This window comes from Rhynchophorus ferrugineus, unplaced genomic scaffold, assembly GCF_030347505.1.
Source record: "Rhynchophorus ferrugineus isolate W39M unplaced genomic scaffold, kcgeb_rfMv2 rfM3, whole genome shotgun sequence".
Lineage (NCBI taxonomy): Eukaryota > Metazoa > Arthropoda > Insecta > Coleoptera > Curculionidae > Rhynchophorus > Rhynchophorus ferrugineus.
The window spans coordinates 35,272,852-35,289,269 of record NW_027472582.1 but is presented as its reverse complement, the minus strand read 5'-3'; the positions used below and the strand labels follow the sequence as shown (position 1 = coordinate 35,289,269).

General features: G+C 28.7%; 1 protein-coding gene across 3 annotated transcripts in view; it reads right to left on the bottom strand.

Annotated features, from left to right (window-relative positions):
* The window catches only part of emp (epithelial membrane protein), a 124,182-nt gene that overhangs the window by 53,145 nt on the left and 54,619 nt on the right, over positions 1 to 16,418 (bottom strand). The window contains exon 1 of one of the 3 annotated variants that reach the window (XM_076399497.1): positions 13,209 to 13,423. The exons of 1 other annotated variant lie outside the window; for it this stretch is intronic. The gene's annotated coding sequence lies outside the window, so the exon portion shown is untranslated. Of the gene's footprint in view, positions 1 to 13,208; positions 13,424 to 16,418 lie in introns of those variants that run through there. One more of the 3 variants, XM_076399495.1, reaches the window with a different exon arrangement.

Here is a 16,418-nt window from a genome sequence, read left to right as displayed (position 1 = left end):
TTGAATTACCACGCAAAACTTTCTAATTTCGGAGTTTTCTATGTCAAATTGGTTTTCACTTGATAGATTCTTAAAAATTATTTTATTTTTCATTATATTATTTAGCTAAATTCCCATTATCTTGTTAACTTTACATAAATTAAACTTAATAGTATCGACTTACACATTAATGAGCATTTGGTTATTTAAATGTTACACGCGCGTAATTTTCGCATGGTAAAAACAAATATATTATCTAGCAATAAAATAAATTAACGCAAAGTGCACAGTTCAAAGTTTTCTTTTCAAACATTTGATAGAAAATGAAAAAATTGCTTCCAATCATCAAATTAGAGGAAAGCTTTCGCCTGTCATTAATAACAACTAAACAAATTATTTGGGTGTTAAATTTGGCGAATTAAAGAGCAGCATGCAGTCCACATTAGTTTAAAAGCAATATTATAGTTTAATTTAATTGTCTTGGTAAGAGTTGGGATTATAATACAAATGTACATCATTTGGAGAATTACTTGGTTGCATTTGAGATTTAAGTACATTCTTATGCCTTTTTCATCAATATTACTAGCTTTTTATTAGCATTACTGTAAGAATTGTTTTACCAATTCAATTTATTTTTTATATCTCTCAACTTTGTAACCCTCTTTATAATACTAATAATTTTCTTAATTAATATTTAAGGATTTACAATAGGTATCATACATTATACTTTATGGCAAGTTAAGGCTATAATTAATTAAATATACTTCTTAATAGGTACCATTTTACTAAAATGTAAATAAAGTATGTTATTCAACTCCGAAGGTGCCAAATAACAAGCGAATATTTTTGCAAGTTTAAGCTTACTTAATTCGACAAAAGAAGTACTGCGGTACACGCAGCCATCGGGCACTATAGCCGATTTTGCTACGAGTATCTATAAAAATGTGTAAATATTCCTTCTGCTATTTTTAAAAACAAAAGTTAAATGTTAATTATTGCATAAAATTTAAGAAGATATGTTACGATAATACATCGCGAGGGGAGATAAAAATCGGTTATTTCTTAAAAACAGAAAGCTTCTATTTTTAAACTTTATTCATTATGATCTGGAAAAAAAATAATACGATCCCAAATCTCGTGAGAAAAAACTGACCAAATTAATCAGAGTAATTTGTAGTGGCATAATCAATATATAAAAAAATAAATTACCTCATAGTTAAATCTTTTCCTGCAACAAAAAAAGTTTTTCCATTCCTGCAATCATTTAGGTTACATTTCTAAAATATACGACTATAATATTCTAAAAGTCGAAATAGTTTTGTTCAAAGGTTATTGCTAGTCGAGAACTAGTCAACTGACATTTTACTCGTCCATAACCGTAAACGAGTTATTTCGATTTCAACTTTTATTATTGTCCTTTTCTTAGTTCTGTGATAAAACCATTTATGGTTATTTCTCGAAAAATGTAATGATGAAAACACGACCATTTAATATAATAAAAATGTGTTGTAAATATATAAAAAAAAATGTAAACGTAAAAATTAAACAACACACAAACAGTAACATTACATATATTATATATATATATATATATATATATATATATATATATATATATATAATTCTTTTCATAACATTTATAACAATAATAATTAATAATTAAAATAGATATTAATTATTATAATATATTGGATTTTGTTAAGAGTCAAATTAAATTTTAATTTTGAATGTTTCATTTTACTAAAGTATAGACAACAAAAAATTTCTTAAAAGCCAAGCAATAAAATCTAAACAGGTCAAATGAAAAGTTCCCGGCCTGACACATATATGGCGCTACTAGAATTAAATCTGTGGCCACGACCCTTTAAGCCACCACGAAGACATCAACAAGTACAAAGGTTGGCAACGCCGGTGAATTGGTACCATGCAGTTCCAGGGTGTAAAAGACCATCACGACGATGTCTCGTTCTCTTCTCTGTCGGGATGGAGAACCCCCTGTAATAGTACCACTTCCACAGCGCTACCGTACTTCCTCTACCTAACCTAATATCCTGTCAATTCTCCCGTCGACCACATGTGTCACTCAATATCGAAATAAACAAGTGACTATTAAACCAGTGTCTTTCAGTTCTCGTGTAAATTCGTTCCAAAAATAGTAGTGAGTGTTCTGACAACTAATCGCAGCGGCAGCCACACGTTTCGACCGACTGACCGACCCGACGAACATTCCTACAAATCCATATTTTTTTTTAGCTAGCCCTAACTCTCAAAAGATGCGCGTATAAATTTGACAGCTGTCGGATAATCAGTTTGTGAATTAAAGCATTATAAGTGAAGAAAATTTTGTTATTGTAAAAAAATGGATAAAAAGAAATTTCGCGTGTTGATATAATATTGCTTTTTGAAGGGAAAAAATACAGTTGAAGCAAAAACTTGGCTTGATGCCGAGTATCCGGATACTGCCCCAGGAAAATCAACAATCAAGGATTGGTATGCTAAGTTTAGACGTGGTGAAATAAGCACCGAAGACGGTGAACGCAGTGGACGCCCAAAAGAGGTTGTTACCGACGAAAACATTTAAAAATTCCACAAAATGATTTTGAATGACCGTAAATTGAAACTGACTGAAATAGCAGATACTCTAAAGATATCTAGTGAACGTGTACATCATATCATTCAGGAATATTTGGGTATGAGAAAGCTTTGTGCAAAGTGGGTGCCGCACCAGCTGACTTAAACAAAAACAACAACGAGTTGATGATTCGAAGCAATATTTGAAGATGATCAAGCGTAATAAACCCGAGTTTTTGCGTCGATATGTGATAATAGATGAAACATGGTTTCATCATTTCACACCGAAGTCCAATCGACAGTCTTCCGAGTGGACTACACACGACGAACCCGTTCCAAAGCGTGGGAAAACACAACAGTCGGCTGGCAAGGTTATGGAGTCTGTATTTTGGGATGCGCATGGAATAACTTTCATTAACTACCTTGAAAAAGGAAGAAACATCAACAGCAACTATTACATAGCGTTATTGGACCGTTTGAAGGACGAAATCGTGGAAAAATCGCCGCATTTGAAGAAAAGGAAAGTGCTGCTTCACCAAGACAATGCACCTTGTCAAAAATCCATGAATTGGACTTCAGGTTGCTTCCTCATATTATGCAGACTTGACCTCCAGCGACTATTTCCTGTTCTCAGATCTCAAAAGAATGCTCGCTGGGAAGAAATTTTCGTTGAATGAAGAGATGATTGAGTGACGAATCTAAGGCCTATTTTGAAGCAAAGGATAAATCGTACTACAAAAATGTTATCGAAAAGTTGGAGGATCGCTACACCGCCCTTGAAGGGAATTATGTTGAATAAAAAAACTTATTTTGCCAAAAAGTTTCATTTAACTATGGTAGGCCGGCCACTATTCAATTGGCCTATTATATCAATATTTTTTCAAAAAATTAAATATATATACTTTGAGAAAAACCTGTTAAATACAGCTAATAAAAATTCAAATTCTTTCTGGTATTTCAAGTTTGTTTGTCATAAATTAAACAAATTTCTGGTAAAAAACCACTGGCTGATTGGCCAAAACATTGAAAATAGTTTCTACTAGTTTAAACTAATTTCTACAGTTCCCCAATGACAACCTTAAATTTTTAAAAGACGTATCTTAAGATAAGCAGTAAATTATAGATCAGGCCGAACATTCCTGCAACAGAACCATGATCAATTAGGTCATGCCATCTGTTGTCTGAATGAAATTGTATAACAGACAAACAATAATTATAGTATGTTATCAGTAACAAATACGCGTCTGTTTTGATCACGAATTCAGTCAATAAGCAAAAAAAATGTTCATAATGATTTTCAAAACTAAACTACCTTGAGCTTAATTCTTCGGAAACCGAAGAATGTTCAATGTAAAACCAATATAAATATGATTTGGTAAAAGTATAATTTTATATATAGCACAAATGCTATGTTGATAATATGGTCACCTTTAAACCATATACTCAAAAGTTGTCATGTTCTAATTAATAAAGAAGACTATATCATTATTACAATAGTATTATAATTTTTTTATGAACAAATTCATCAAATTCTTGAAACCTCCGTAACCAAGAAACGGAGACGTAAAACTTTCACTTTCTCGAACGAATGACGAAAAGAAAACTGCTCGTTGATGATATAATCATTTTCGTAGTACGTATCCATTCATCATTAAATTATTAGTGAGAAGTAAAAATCTGGGTTATTGTATTATTTTTATGTGTACTTTAATCAACATTAATTTGATCAAAACTATTTTTTTTTAAATTAACTCATTAATGGTTTATTGTGCAACTATTTTCAAATAAAGATGAATGACAACGTAAAGTATCTTTAATAGTCAGTAATTTCCACGCAGAAATCAACGCTAACGGTTCACATTGCCTGACACAATAATAACCGTTTTCATTTCTAATTTTCACATTTTACAAGTAGACGTATAAGTAACAGTAATATCGGGGTCACGCGTTGAATAACATAATTTAGTAAATTGATTGTACAGGAAATTGAAAGAAAAAGAAAATATCTATAAAAATATAATAGCAATAATAATAATAAAATACAATATATGCTATATATATATATATATATATATATATATATATATATATATATAATAAATAAAAAGAGACAGAATACAGTCTAATGTCGGAATATGTAACCGAATCAGACTATGAAATTCGATTTGTTTTGGTACTGGTCAACATTGCCGTTATATTTATGCAAAATTATTCGAAACATTAGTGATAATAATAAGAGATTGTAAACCAGTAAACGTTGTTTTGGCATTTGTTTTGATACATTTCAAGCTAATTTCTAGTTTAATACTTGTGATTACTGGAAAATGCCAAAACCATTAAATTTTTAGAATCTGGAACTCGTCAGAATTACGTCTCTAATCTGTTACTTTGAATAGGAACGAGAAAATGAAGCCCCCTCTTGCCAGTAAAATGCTTAAGAGAGGTAAATATTGTCACTAATAAATATTAAGTTGCTGCTGTTTTATTGGAAACATTTTTAGCGTGTTGCAGTTGCACTTAATATTAATATAAACACCGTGAAATCAAAAGAAAGCGTCTACAGACAAAGCGGGTTAAGAATCAAGATGACCAATCTCTTCAAGATCAAATTTATGAAATATGAACAGTGAGTAGTTTTTCGATACAAATATAATTTCACACAATTATCTCATAGAAAACTGTTAGCCTGGGAAGTATCCATAGAAAACTTAGGGATACGTAGCTCTGTGACGGATGTAGCTCATCCCTTCCTATATTGTTAAGAAACATATGATTTAAATGGTATAAAGATAACCCACGAAGAGGTCTACTTAAACATTAAGAACATTAAAACTCTCCCACTAACCAAACATCAACGATTACCACCTTCCTGTCTGAGAAATCACATATTTCACAAGATGTACTATATCGCATGGTGTTCATATTATTTTGTCTATCCCCTGTGTATGTATATCTATGTTGCTATAGATCAGATAAGAAGCTTACCTAAAGAAAATATTAGGTAATAAGCTCAGTGGATTCCCATAATTTTTTTCAGATTCCCCATAAATGCCAATGTCCATAAAAGACATCAAACTCAAGACAAGATGGATGAGCCAAGATCAACAAATCACAAAATAATATAAGGTAGGTTCTTAGAAAAAAACAGCGTTGTATGAAGTTGTAACAAAAGAATAAGTTAGAAATTATTGTATTATTTAGCTTTATCTATTAAAATTCTAAATATGTTTTCAACCAAAGTAACGATTATCTTGTATTGTTTAACTTAATAGTTGCCTTTTACAGAGTTTTTCCTTAGTGATAAGATAGTTGCTAGTTTGAATCCCGTTTAAATCGTGGATATTAACTAAGCTAGGTAAAACCAGATATGTTCTGGTATTTAAATTGATTTATCGCCAATCTAGAGGATTAATGATGAGGACCTTTAGTCTTGACTTTTTTCTTTATTTAACCGTAATTTTATTAACGCAAGATAAGGAAACTAATAATAATAATCTTTTAAAATCAAACTAATGTATAAAATGTGTTATTCATCAGCATCAGCTTTAATTCCGAAAATTGTATTTTAAGATAATAGTAATATAACGTTTTAAATAAATGCAAAAGAACGAGTTTTAATAAATAAAATATTGAATCTTGAAAGTATAAAAATATGACTAAAATTAATTTTACAAGTACAAAACAACAATATTAAACTGTTAACAGTTCACCTATCGAGGCCTACTTTCTGAGACTTCCTAAGATTTCACTTTGCCAAGTTATCTACGTTACGTATACAGTCATCGTCAATGGCGCCATTACGAAATAGAAAAGGAACTTAAAAATTATTACAGAATACCCTAAATCCATCTTAAAATATGATAGTATTTCCAAATAATAATAATTTTATATTACATTCAACGTTCAAATTAAAATTCGATAAAGAAAATAAAAATGCGACCTGTTGTTTTTCTAGTTGTCATGCAAACTGTGTATCATCCTGTATATGTAATTTAATAACGGTTTCCTTACTAATAATTAAGTTAAATGTGTAAATTCTATATATGACATTATGTTAATATTATCATTAAGCAGATATTATGTTATACAAAATTTAAGTTCAAATTGAGCAAGTAATAACTTTCCAGTTTATTCAAAAACAAAGTTAAATAATTCTATAAATAATATATCAAAACAAGATCACAAATCAAAAATCATAATCACGAAACGCCAGAATCTTGTAAGGTAAATGCGAAAAATTGTCCATACGAATTGCAATATTGTATCTTTCATATCTTTACAAAAATGTGGAAGAAGGTGTTCCTGCAACAAAATAATTTTAACTTTGTGAATTATTCCACTAAATATACTACACGAACTTATATATATGGACAGTCGGTTTTGATTGCGGTGTCAATAGTCTTCAAAAATTCCATTGTTTCTCAAGCTATGCAATAATTTTTATATGTTATACCTATATATTATAACAAGTTCTTTATATAGCTCTATTCTCTATCAGATGTAGTAACATTATCATCAATATCATTAACATATTAATAAATTTCAAAGACCAATAAATAAAATAATGATAATAATAGATAAAATTTCACCCATGGCAAATAAATGTTAACACAATCGAATTTGAAAATAATTGCTGAGAAGATAATTGTTAAATGTCATAAAATTGAGATTAAGGGCAAATTGAATGGATAATTCCCGATCCAAATCAAAATATCAAATATCACTTCTGTATTATATAATCTGCGATATTATATTGTTACTGAAAACACGACCTCATTGGAAAAATGCAGTAATTAAATCACAAAACTTCAATAATCAAAATCAATTACCTGACTAAGAAATAACGAATCAAGGCGAGTAAATATGTTATGTCAATTTGACAAACCAAAGAGCGACATATTATTCTTACCCGCAAATAACAAAAATATAAACGAATTTGTTTACTACTAAAATCAACAATAATAAACTGCAATTAATATATTTGCTTTTCTTGTCTTAAAAATAACTTAAATCGATTTTTGTATAATTTGCTAATTTCCTTGAGAACTCTTTCGTTTATAAATTAAACGATGACCTTATAAATTAATTAATTAGTCTTCTATTTAGTTTGATATAACAAAGGTAAATGGGTTAAGGTTGGCAGATGTCTAGTTTTAAAATGCTTCTATCTATTACCTGTATAACAATGAAATTGTAGTCGGTCTTGAATGATCTTGATGACAGCATATTTGATCGAAATAAATTAATATACAGCCTACTTCAGAAGAAATCTGCCACGCCATGGGATTTGAACGAATTTTTCTTAAGCCACTGTCAAAGCTAATGAGCTTAAAGTTTAAAAAGTTGAAAAAAAGAGACAAATTCGGCAAAATAAAAACTTCGTAATATAACTTCATTTATCATTTTGTTTAACTAAATTTGTCATTGAACTAATGACATTATAAAACCTAAAATATTTCTAGTTTTTGATCACAGTAATATATATATATATATATATATATATATATATATATATATATATATATATATATATGGAATAGTTATATGAAAATAATGTAAACTAAATAGTTGATCTGATATCCCTGAAATTCCTAATTTGAATGATGATGACACTAATGAATAGTTGCCATGCATTTTGAAATATCGATAATCAAACGAACAAGGTCAGAAAAAAACTAACGACATCGTTTAGTTTTATTAGTTTGTGTGTACCACAAAAAATATTCAATGTTGTGTTATTTTATCGAACAGGTTTAACCATTAAATTACCAATTATTTATCATTAAGCAAATTATTGACATGTTCAAATAAAATCATAAAATAGACTCATATGTGAAAGATAATTTATAGCTAAAATATAAAATTACATTAATTAGAAAAAGTTAATAATAATAATAATAATAATAATAAATAAACAATCATTAATAATATATTATTAGTATAAAATTAAAAGATTTTAAAGTAATTATTAACAAATTACTTGATGCACCAAAAAATTATAAATCCCAAGAATGATTAATATAACCAAACATTAATAACTTATTGATCATAATATGGGGATATGAATGGTACCATCCAATATATCCAAAGAAGCATCATTTCATTCTCCAACACGGCACTGTGACAAATTCTCACCAACCGGATGAGAAATAATCAAATGAAATGCACAAATAAAACAGTGATCTTCATGGACAATGTGAAAAATACATCTTTTAAATAAAATTTCTGTTTTCATATTAATACTTTTTAAAAGGTTGTCTTACTATTAATTTTTAATATATATTCAAATACATTTTAAAATCAATTAATATATTTAACTATGTCTAAAAAAGAAATATATATATATATATATATATATATATATATATATATATATATATATATATATATAACAATGTGATTTTTAGAAACTGTTGAGTCACACTAATAATTAACAGATACTCTCTAATTAAATGTATATTAAATATAAGGTAATAAGTACGTTTTTAAATAGAAACTTATTTAAACACTAATTCATATTTGGTCTCTTCAATTTAAATATTATTCCTTAACCAAAAAAAAAACGAATTATATTTTAAACTTGTTCACACACAAATATATAATACATATTCTAATTATAAATTTTATAACTAGTTTTTTTACTTACTAAAATTTTATTGATAAATGCATCAAAAATAAAAAAATGTACTAATGTAATAACTCGTCCATCCAACCTCAAAATGCATGTTTACCTCGATAAATATTTGAAAACTAATTAATTTATCCACTAATTGGATTAAGTTTATTAGAATATAATTTTGCTATTTAAGAGTATCCTTTCAAAATAATGTTACCAGATGACATTAGTTAGCTCAGAACAACCTTAAACGTGTGTATATTGTATAATGGTGTATTATTGTATATTATTGTGTAGTAATACAATATCAATAAAAAATTAAGTCAAACCTTACCAATTCAAATCAAAATCTACTTAAGTTACTCAGCTGTAGAATTAAGAAGAAAATACAAAATTAAGGAAAATTTAATTTAAAAAAATGTTACCATAAATTCGTTATGTGGAAGGAGGATTGCTTTGAAGGGATTAAATTGGAAAAGTAAAAATACGTTTACATCGAGATTATGTTATGTAATTAAGTTCTAATATCTGAAATAGTATTAAAACCCAATGCAAAATTTAAAAACATCATATCCTGAACAAAAAAATTTCTAATTCTAACAACAAACTTATTTGTATAATAATTCACGAACAATCCTTAACTCTCAAATAAGTTAAAACATCAAGTAAATGTTAATATATATTATATAAATTTTGTTAACCAGTGATCACCTTTAACAAATCACACATTTTTAAAACATAAATAACCTTTATATGGTAACTCAATGTCATTATTTAAAACCCATTACATTTACCTAATTAGCAGAAATCATATATTTTAAATTTTTATAAATTATTATAAAACATAATAATAAAACAGTTTAGCATCATCACATTATCTTGACAGAACTTTAATATAATATAATATCAATACGACTGGATCGCTATTAAAATTAATATACGTCCTTGTAAAATAACAACTAAAATTTAATTTAAAAATAATAATAGCAAGGAATTTAGATCATTATCAAATATTTAATATACATATTCAAGTCGATACTCAGATCAGTTTTCTTTTCTTATAATTGAACAATGATTTGTTCCTATTTGAATATCAAAATATATATCAGACTGTTTAAAAACAATTATATAATCACATTAATTCATGTTGTTTACTTTCTATAAATATAAAACATAAACTCTTTTGTTGCTAACTGAAATGGATGTTTAATAACAGCTTTTTTACGTGGAATAGATTATTGGAGGTAACAATAAAGTGATGTATTTAAATTAGGACTATTTTGATTGTTTTATCAAATATCTCAACACATAAAAGTTATGACCTAATTCGATCCAATGTAAATGATATATATATATATATATATATATATATATATATATATATATATATATATATAACCGGAAAATATATTATAGAGTATAATATGATGCATTCTTAAAGTATAAAAAAGAAAAATTATACATCAGGAAAATATGCTGTGAAATTATTTATTGAAACTATTAAAAATTAATGAAATAATGTTTTAATGATAATTAAGCAATTTTGGGCATTAATATCCTTAATTGAAAAATAATTTAAATGTAAGCTAACCTAAGCAGTCATCAACTTTCTAATATTGAATATAATGTAGATATAATTAACATTTTATGAGTAAGTACAAATACATTATTTTCTCAAACAGAAATTAAATATTTCTTAAAATATATCGTTCGATTTTACTTTTTTTCAACTTTAAGGTCAGTTAAATCTTTAAATATATGAATACAATAAATAACATATATTTGATTTTAATAGAAAAAGACCATGGTAAGATTATAACAGTTTGGGCATGTCTGTTTAACGAAAGAATAAGAAAACACAGATAACAACTCCAAAAAAGATGCTTCAAGGCGCCGTTCTAGGATCAAAATTATATATCTTGTATACAGCCAATCTACCACAAGCATAACTATTACGGCAATATATGATGACTAGATGAAAGTAAGTACACGATTAAACATAAGCAATAAAAACATCAGAACACACCTTAATAAAATTGTGACCAAAACTTGATCTAAACAAAACAAAATCTTAAAATATAAATTTTATCCTGCTTAGAAAAACGTGCACAAAAGTAAATATTAAATTTTGTCAATTATCCCAGGCGAAGGATTTTAAATATTTTAGCATGTACCAAAACTTGCAACAAAAACAGATTTGCAAAACCAAAACCACTTGGACTGATGAATCATCAATGAAGTCATACTCAGATATTAGGTAATATACAATGCAATTAAAAGGTATAGTTAGCAAGCCTAACATAACTATTGACGATGCTGCTAATATATAACTGTCTCTAATGAAATGATTGAGCGCAATATCTTCCTAACATCCATCACAATTTATTTAGTTAATATTTCAGTATCTCGAAAGCCTCTTAATGCACCCAATCAGTTAAATTTATATCAAGCGTATAGACTAAAATGCATAGAACTATCCAATCTAATTATTATACTAGTTATAAAATCTAGGATAAGATTTAGGTCGATATAGTCCCAAGGAAATCTTTTTTTTTTCTGCGTATGAATTATTTGTCTTTAGAAATATTTATTGTTTACTAGGCCAATTGCTCAACCGCTAAGAAAATAAACTGAGAAATTTAAAAATTGATCAAGTGAAATATGAACAAAATATACCTCTTACCATTAACTTCAAAAGTCATGTTATGCGCTATTAAGACCTAGTGAAACTAATTGTTAAAAATAACAATTGATCATGTTAAACCAGATATTAAGGTAAAAATGCTCCAGATATATGCTACCAAATGGCATGACGAGATAATTTTTATACAATTAGACCAATATGGTCTTGCCACAATCGCCCTCACTTCATTATCAATTGTTTTGTTCACTAGCATACTTTCAACATAACAGTTTCTTTAAGTTTACAACAAAATAAAAATAATGTATGAATTAATTTTTTATTTTTAATATTAAAATCCAATAGTTTTTAAATTTTAAATGTTTTATAATGGCGAGTTTCACTAAATTTTAGGTAAAAAATCTTTCTGTAAGAAAGAAAATGGCACAAGTAATCGATAAACCTTGGCAGTCAATTAAAGATGTAACTGATGGTAGAGATTATTTTATAACAAGGAACGAAATACTTTTCATATTTTTAGATTGAAATATATCTTTAAAATATCAGTACGAATATATGACATTTTAATGGAAAAAATATATACTTTCTAAAGAAAACCTTTAACTTGTTAGACATAGTTGCAAGAAAAGTATATTTTTTTATAATAAAAATTCAATAAAAGTTAAATACGAGCTGGTAGGCATTGTTGATTTGTTTTATTGTTGTTTTTATCGGTTTGCTACTTTCACCAACAAGATGCTTTCAATTAGACATCGCTCTAAATAAAACAGATTTCATTCTTGGTACAAAAGTAACAATGCTTTTATTGATTAAAACAACTTAGAAATAAACTTAATGAATTAGCTTAGCCTAAAATTATTATGTCAATAATTCTTAGTCGACATAGAATAATAAAATATATTGAAAACTTAAATTTTCAGTCACAGTTGAGTTATTAATTTGTAGGCGAATTTTTTTTGCACTAACTAATTAAAATAGGACGCTTTTAATTCATATGAAGTAAAAAATATTTGACAACATGTAACAAAGTGCGCAATAATTTAAATTAAATACATTCTAATTCATTTTTATTATTTATAAACGCTCTTAATGCATTTACTATTCATAGTAGATGGTTGATTTATCATTCAGTGACCCATTTTATGGTTAAACTTCAAGGGTAACTAATAATCATGTCAAATTGATAGTTAATATATATAATATTTATAACTTTCTCTAGATTCCCTCGACTCATAGTACTTACTAACCAGTACTTAAAACAGCTTTATAAAAGATATCGAAAGCGCGCTTTAAAATTTAAAAAGAACGCACGTATCTGACCCATATTTAAACCTGACAAAAAGAAGAGTTTCAACTTGCACCCACTCAAACCAAGAAAAAAGAAATGAGCGTCACACTTACTCCAAGTAAGTTGTTTTCGCACTACACTACGGCCCCGGAAGTGGCAACGTCGCGCGCGTATACTACACAGTTCGCGTCTCGCTTTATTGTCGGTCAAAACGAGCGAGTATGCACGGCCGTCTTCGATGGTCGTTCCCGCACACAGTGTCACACCTGATCGAACCGGACAGGTACCACGACGAAGAGCGTCGAACCCCACCACCAACGTGGTCGGGTAAATAATAGCCGCTACATGGTTATAAATAATGATGTTAATTGATAACAAAAAAAATTGTGGATTGTTACTTCCGAAGCTACTATGATTAAAGATATATTTCAGTTCTAGCTCAAGTTTCATTATGAGGTTACGCCAATATATTCAACTAACTGAAAACTATCTGGGTTGTATGGTACCTAATCTTAACAAGGAACATTACTTGAATTGAAAAACCTATTGGTCGAAAGCTGAGCTCAAATTCTCAAAGAACTTATACATAAATACAGCTTAGTAATTAATTAATCAACAGTCTATTCAAACAGTTCAAATATTATATTCGGTGATAAAGATCCAAAAGAAAGAAAAATGACTACTACACGAATTGTATGAAAATGTAATTTCCAATCGTTTCAATATCGTGGTTTAATTGCTTATCAGGCAAAAAAGTAGAACTGTGAGTTAAAGTGATTGAAAAATTATTAATGCCTACTACAAAATGCGGTTGGGATTTTTGTAGTAATATCTACTACGAAAATCTAATACATAATAAAATATTCTTAACAAAAAAAATTTACGGAGTTCAAAATATAAACAAGGGAATCACTAAAAAATAAAAAATAATCAAACTTAGAATTTTAACCCAAAAACCACGTTTTAAAATTAAATATGTACATAATAATCGTTGTAATAACTAAAAAAATAAACAAAAACCTTATTTAACCTATATACTACACGTATTTTATATTCTACTATATACACACAATTTAACTTAATGCCAACCTAAACATGTTTATCTATTTACAATATTATTTTAACTACCACCAACTGATCACTTTGAAGTCGATATGAGTAATTAGATTTGTTTTATTCGCAATTTAATTTTGTGTATATGACAAAAAGTTATATTATTATTTTTGTATTGGTTGGGCTCTGGTTAAAAATCTAAGTTTAATTATTTTTTTACTTGTTAGTGAGTTTCTTATTTATTTTTTGGAGTCGAGTAAATTTTTCTGTTACATATATTTTAATTTATCTCAATTGTTTTATTAAGTATTACAATGATAACTAAATAAAGGTGCAGCCCGTATGAGACGAAATAAATAATGTAAATAATAAAGAAAGAATGATTGAAAATAAGGAACGCTTCAGGGCCAAGGGTCCGCTACCTAGACTAGGTAATTTTACAAACGTTCTAACCAAACTAGAACAACAACAAAAACGTATGCTGAACGCTTTAACCACTACACCGCCAGAGGCAATATTTATAACATATATAATATTTCTACGGCCTCTCATGTCATATGGTTAAAGCTTACAAAGCAAAGTGAACAGCTTTTTCACTGAAAGACATTTTACTGAAAACTCCTTAAAAACGCCTTAGGGGTATAGCGGTCCGGTCATCGCTTTCATCATCAACTTACCTAAATAACTTCAAAGTATACAACTGGTTGTCTGTATGTCCCCATAATATCCTCTAACTCCTAACCATTGAGGAGTTGTGTCTTCCGATATATCAGCTCAGTAATAACATTATACACAAATATCTGATTATTTTAACTAAAAAAATATGTAAAAACATTGTACGTGCCTTTAAAATTTAGAGGTTTCCATTGATTTATCCGGATTCTAACATCAGATTCTGACTTGGTTTCAATGGGACCACCTCGAAAGTGCACGCTTTCGAATAAAAAAGGAATTTTGAAAATCGGTTCATTATTGACCGAGAATATACATAAAAAATATACACAGTCGAACATAGAATCTCATCGAGTCATGCTAGTCAGTCAAAAGTCATGGGATCCATCTAAGAGAGACATATACATCGACATCAAAGCAGAATATTCATAATCATAAAGTTTTGCCATTCATATGATAAGACCAACGTACATCGACATCAATAGAACAAACTAAACAACTTTCCAAAAAAGACCAATAACAGCCAGTAAGAGACGCAAACTTATCCTCTTGAATAACACTCGGTCACACATTGAAGGTTTTTTAACGGCATACCGTTGCTGCTCGAATGGGAAGTTCTGCTGCACCCAGCGTATATAAAGTCTTCTAACTAAAACTTATTTAAGCTATATTGGCTGCCAAACCAACATCGTTCTTTCAATACGATATGGCCAAAATTGCAGGAAAGATTTGAAAACTATTCAGAATACTTATAGCTACACTACATAATATATTGAAAATGAAGCAAGGAAATATAATATAACAGGTCAATTGAAAAGTCTCCGGCCTACCATTGTAAAACATTTTTTTGGAAAAATTAGTTTCTTTTATTCAACATAATTCCCTTCAAGGGTGATACACCAATTATAGCGACCCTCCAACTTTTCGATACCATTTTGTAGTACGATTTGTCCTTTGCTTCAAAATAGGCATCAGTTTCGGCGATCACCTCTTCATTTGACGAAAATTTCTCCCCAGTGAGCCTTCTTTTGAGATCTGAGAACAGTAAATAGTTGCTGGGGGGGCATATCCGGAGAATACGGTGGATGGGGGAGCAATTCGAAGCCCAGTTCCATCATCCATCGTTTTCACTGACTCGTGACATGGTGCATTTTCTTGGTGAAGCAGCACTTTCTTTTTCTTCAAATGCGGCCGTTTATAGGCGTCCACTGCGTTCACCGTCTTCGGTGCTCATTTCACCACGTCTAAACTTAGTTACCAATCCTTCAAAATGCCAATCCACTCAAAATGCTATAATTCACAAACTAATGATCCGACAGCTGTTAAATTTAAATATGCATATTTTGAGAGTTAGGGCTAACTAAAAAACATATGGATTTAACTGTAGTATCGCCATCTATATGTAAGGCTGGGGACTTTTCAATTGACCTGTTAGTGTCAATTTCAGCAATGTTATTCATGATCAAAGGAGTTGTTCCGCAACGATTTAATCCTGTTTTTGCTTCTTGAATTTTCTCAAAAACGTATTTGCTATTTGTAAAACAGCTGTTTTATGACTAAGGTATATTTTGACCCTATTACGCTATTCAAATTGTTAT